The following is a 5,979-nucleotide window of genomic DNA, read 5'->3' as shown; positions in this document are numbered from 1 at the left end:
AATTCATTTTGCTAATATAAGCTTATGAGTGTTTTTTGCTTAGCATTTTTTGTGTGTAGGAATAAATGTCTTGTCCCAAACTACCTCTCTCACTTCAAGCTTTGGGGAGACAGAGACACGAGTAATCTTTTTCAGAAATGACACAATGAGCTTCCACTTTGAAGGAGCTTACAGGTCCAGTGGTCATTTGGTCTGGCCACCTCGAAGTTCTGCTACCCAACTCTTTTTTTTTTTAAGCAATTGGGGTTAAGTAACTTGCTCAAGGTTACATGGCCAGGTGTTTCTGGGTGGGGTGCTGAGTGTCTGAGCCCAGGATTTGATCTCCAGGTCTTCTCAACACTGGAGCCGGTGCTCTTACTTGCTGTGCTACCTGGCCGCCCCCTCTGCTACCCAACTCTTAAACAATTTTTCCATTGGGTGAGTGACTTGATGAGCTGAAGAGCATAAGAAATAGGACCTGATTCCCTCTAATTAGAGGTAGGCTCCCCCAGGACCAAACCCAGTGCAAACTTCACACATGCCTGGGTGTATAACAGAGGCAAAGCATCTCAGCACCTGTTGGACCCAGTAACAGTTCCCTTAAAACTAAAATTTCTTCTTTTTTGTAGTACTGTCACTTTTGCTTCCCTCCATCAATTCTTACCCCTCAATTAAAAACATGACAATTTTCCTTTGTAATAGTAGGTTACTATCACACCAGAGGACAGTGAGGCATCTTAGTTGGGTTTCTTAGAGGGTTTCAGAGGGGAGATCACCAAGGAAAAGAACATCCTTGCTCAGTTGGAGGTGGATATATGACCCTCTGGACCCCAGGTTTTTTTTTGAGGTCTCTGTTCATAAAGACCAAGACAAGTTGAGTCTTTAGTAGGAACTTAGAAGTGACCAGACCAAATAGCCACTGGACCTGTAAGCTCTTCCAAGTGGTAACTCCCTGGTGTCACTTTTGCAAAACAGTTACTTCCCTTTTGCTGGATCTGGTTGCTACTGAATCAATAACGCTGAACTATGCCATTACTTTTCTTAGAGAGGTGCCTTTTATGAGTTGTGGGATACAAAGTGGGCACTCTAACAAAGTGGAATAGGCATAGGGAGCCTCTATTGTTAAATGGGAGTGATACATCTAAGATCAAGCCAGACTGGGTCTCTCAGGCATTAGTATCCCATATGAACAAGTTGCTACTTTATCAGAGACTGGGACCCTCCAGCCCAGGCCCAGGACTGTGCCTCCCCCACTAGTTCAATGGGTTCCCATATCTGAGGACTCAACTCTTTAGTAATGAATGTTCCTTCCCCTGATTTCCTGATGGCTTTGCTTGCTATGAGAGAGGCATATACAACTGGACCCCAGAAGACATTATCCCAGTAGTGTTGATGCCCTGAGGGAGGTCTCATGCCCACTGGGCTAAACCATAGGCATCATGGCCGGTGTGCTAGAGAGCCTTGAGTGCAAATGGTGCAAATAACATCTTTACTCTGAGAGTGGTGGTCAGAAGTCTGGCCAAGAGTCTGGGAACCTGGAGAGAACAGGACTGGACAATCACACACTGTCTTATTTGGGGCCAGGACCAAATGGGAGAATTTTGTTGATACCTCCCTCTATATAGAGGTGCTTGTGGGGGATGCTCGATTAAAATGTGAGCTGCTTCTTAAGAGCAGGGACCATTTTTTGCCTTTTTTGGTATTTAGCGTGGTGTGGGTGCTGAATAAATGCTCAGGACAAAGAATACTGGATTTTCCCTGAGTATCGGGATGAGTCATGGTATGATCTTAGATAACTAAGACATAGGCTGCATGCAAAAGGCTTGTGCCGCCTTGTCTGTTTTACTGCAGATGACCCTGACCCGTGATGAGAATTGGTGACTAGGTTGGAAGTATCATCGTTTGTTTTGGTTGCCTCATGCTGCTGGTGTTATTCCTGCTTATTTTCCTTGTCATCCCTTTATGTCGGGAGATCCACTTTAAACTGTAAAGCTTAGGTATCACGCACCCACAACATGGACCATATTGCTAAGATTTGGGACTTCATTCTTCCCAATGGGATAGGCAGAGCTGGAGGAACCTGGGGAGACACACTCAACTGGTGCAGAAGAAACTGAGCTGAGCCAGAACAATAACAATCTTGTCAATTCAGACAGCTTTGAAAGGCCTAGGAGCTGGGATCGGTCTAATGACTAGCGATGTCTCTAGAGAGCTGAGGATGAAACACCTTACCTACCTCCTGAGTGGGAGATTCTATACTTGCAGTACACAGTGAAATATATGCACATACATATAGATGTATGTATGTGTTATTTATCCGCATGCATGTGTACACACGTGCTTATGCGACCATATACACTTCTATATCTCTCTTCAACATGACCAATTTGATTTGGAAAACGGAAATTTGATTTGTGTGATTATACATTTTTCTGTCAGGCACTTGGAACAAATTCCACTACAGGAAGGGGGAGGCAATGACTCAGAGGACAACCTGACTGTAGGTGATGAGAGTTGGGACCCATTCCAGAGCTGATCTTTCTTAAGGGAGTTGTGGGGGAAGGTATCCCAGGAGGGGAATGTCATGACTATGGTCTTCCAGGAGTGAAGAATTTGTAAGGCTTGTGGTCTGCTGCCTCTATAGGAAAGAGGCACACCATCCCCCCTTAGTCTGGTCAGCACCTTGGACAAAGCCCCATTTGCTCAATATTAGTTAAGACTCCCTGTGGACCTGAAGACGAATATTGCTTAGGCCTGGCCCTGGTGAAGGCTGCTGGTATGTCAGAAGAATGATGATGATAATAATTCTGGGTGTTTTCATAGTATACTACATTTAGTGTTTCACTGATCTTCTCAACAATGCTGGAAGGTGGGTCTTTTTTGGTTTTGGATGTGATTTCACTGGTATAGGGAACTCCTGATGAAGAAATTCCCTGTATCAATGCAGATCGACACCTCTACTGCCATTTATATTAGGAAATCACCTAAAACACAGAATTTAAATCACCATTTCCCATGGTCACATAACTGGAATGTGTCAGAAGCAGGACTTGAACCCAAGTCTCCCTGACCCTAAGGAAGGATCTTGCTCCCTGCATATAACAGGTGCTTAAAAAATACTTGTCGACTTGCCTTGCCTCTTGGGGCATGTAATATTGGCATCATTCCCATTTTGTACAAGAGCAAACTTAGGCTTGGAAAAATGAAGTGGCAAGCCTATGGTACAAGGCTACTTAATATCAGAGGCAGGATTCAAACCCTGGTCTCTCCAAGACTGGTCCTCTTTCTCCTGTATCATGGTATCTCCTTTCCTGAGATACTGCATTGCATTGCAACAGAAACAGTCTATAAAGCAATTTATCAAGTTCTCTCTACCTGTCATGGCCCCCATCTTTGCTGGCAGTTAGTCAGTCAATCAGTCAGACAGTCAACAGGCATTTATTATGTTCCTAATATGAATCAGGCATTATGCTAAGTGCTAGGGATACAAAGAAAGTAAAAGAAAAACCAGCCTCTGTTCTCAGTGAGCTTACAATTAATGGGGGAGACAACAGTTATTACTAAAGAATGTAATATGGTTTGAAAGAAGATTGTCAATCAATTAACCGATTGATCTTTATTGATCACCTACTATGTGCAAGGCATTACATATATATGTATATAAAAAGTACAAGACAAAATCCCCGCCCCCAAAGAGGTTACATAGTGCTGTACAAATGCAAAGGTAGAAACATTGATGTTTCCCGGATAAAATGGCATCTCCCAATCTATCATGAATCTAATATTATGCTCTTACAAGAGGCGTAGGAGGAACAAGCATTTATTAAGCACCTACTATGACGGGCACTGGGCTAGTGCCTTACCAATATTATGCTCTCACAATAGCCTGAACTTGCCCAGAGAAATGTATGCAGGTGAGTTGTTTTTTTCTTCTGATGACTAGCTTTCTCAGGATCATGTTTAAAATTAAAACAACTCTTTAACTCAGATAACACTTGCACTTTGGTAATTTGTGTTTCTTAGCACTTTTAGGCAAGAAGGATTTTGTCCATGGTTCAAAGTGCCACTAATCTCAAAATCCAGAACATCTAAGTAAAATTACATAGAGATGTCTATTGGACATCAAATTCTTATATAACCAGCAGAATAAGACAGCATGCCTGAGAAAAACTGTTCTACACAAAGAGAGGCTATCTTTTATGGTACTAGCATCAGAATCTGATCCCCATAGAGCCATTTATTCTGTGACAAGGTGTTATCTGATTTGTCTCAGACAGTGTTTTCCAAACTGCCCCAGAATCCTGAGGACTGTGACTGAATAGGCAGGAGAGGACATCTCTGAAGATTGTGACCTTGGTTTCTGGATGTGTGAGTCCCAAAATGGCAGCCTTTTCAGTCTTTGTTCCCTCTTCTAACTAAGCCTTGCCTCCAGAGAGTTTCTTCAGAGCTGCTCAGCTCAGCTCATCTCTATAGTAAGAAAGAATTTCTAGTTTTGGAATGAATTTATTTCCCTTCCACCATTCTCCATGATTTTTTGAAGGCTCTACTTTAAAGAGACAATAGTAAAACTGAAAGAAAAAAGAGGGGTCCATGTTTGTCTAACTTTTCCTGAAATGTACTCAGTAGTGAAGTGTATTTCAAGCCAGTGACTTTTAGGGTAGCAGCAATTGATCAGGGGAAAAATGGGAAGGAGAAAGAGATTAAAATAAAGCTGTGAGACACAGAGAGGTGGTGCACTTGGGAACAGGATGAGTGGAGAAGAATGTGTTCATAGTGGAGAGAGAGAAACTGAGTGGTAAAGGGAGAGAATGCAGTGAGTGAAATTAGAAGTCTCAGAGGGAGAGAAGACCATAAAGAAAGGCAGCTCATAGGGTAGGAGAATGAAGTCAATATGAGAGTAGGAAGTACTATGAAAGTCATGCTGCAAAGGAAGAAAGATAAGGAAATCAGAGACAGGAGAAAGAAAGAAAAATTAAAGGAGACAGAAGAGAAAATGTCAGATAAAGAGAGAAAGAAGGAGGTGGGAGGAGAAAGCAATCTACAGGGGACTGAACCTGTGATTTCATTTGTGGAGGAAACTTTAGGGTGAAGAAACTCCTTCCACTAAGGCAGGCTAGCCCCTTCTTTGCAACTTATAGCCTTAGAAAATTGTCTAGAGAGGGGCGGCTAGGTGACACAGTGAATAGAGCACTGGCCCTGGAGTCAGGAGGACCTCAGTTCAAATCCGACCTCAGACACTTAGCACTTATATGTGACCTTGGGCAAGTCACTTAACTGAAATTGCCTTGCCCTCCCCCCTCCAAAAAACAAAAAAAAAGAAGAAGAAGAAGAAGAAGAAGAAGAAAAAGAAAAAGAAAAAGAAAAAAAATTGTCTAGAGAGCACAGAGAAGTTAAGACCTTGCCCAGTGTCACAGAGCCTGGATGAACCAGGGGCAGGATGTGGGCTTTAAGGCCAGCTTTTCATCTACCTGCCACATTGCCTCTCCTGCCACAAAGAGAACCTTAAATGAGAAAGAAATAGGAAAAACATTCTAGCAAAGATCCAAATCAGAAAAAAGTGAAAAACTACACAGATCAGGCTAGACCAAGCAGAGAATTCCACACTCAAATGGAGAGTTCCTGAGGTTTCCAATTCTTGCAGAAGCCACTTGTTTTGCAAATGTTGCATCTTCATCGAAATGGGAGGCATCAGCAAGCAGAGAGTACCTAGGATGGGTAAAATGGGCCTCTCTAAGCCTTGATGACTGGCTGTACCCCTGCAATTTGCCACATAAGTACAAGATCCAGTCATCCCTGTATAACCATGCTGGGCTTCTGCAAATAGCCTGATTAGCTAGGGATTTTCCCCAAGACCATCAAGGCTTCCGTGACTAGGAAATGTGAGGTGTATGGAAGGAGTGTTGGTCACCAGATATGTTCTGATCCTGAAGGAGTCTTAGCAATGCAAAGTTAGTTTGGGAGCCACTGCTATAAGATGCCATTTATCTTCTTAGAGGGTCC

This window comes from Petaurus breviceps, unplaced genomic scaffold (assembly GCF_028583685.1).
Source record: "Petaurus breviceps papuanus isolate PSGF00001 unplaced genomic scaffold, PetGlider_PUasm1.0 126, whole genome shotgun sequence".
Classification (NCBI taxonomy): domain Eukaryota; kingdom Metazoa; phylum Chordata; class Mammalia; order Diprotodontia; family Petauridae; genus Petaurus; species Petaurus breviceps.
This window is presented reverse-complemented; position numbering follows the sequence as displayed.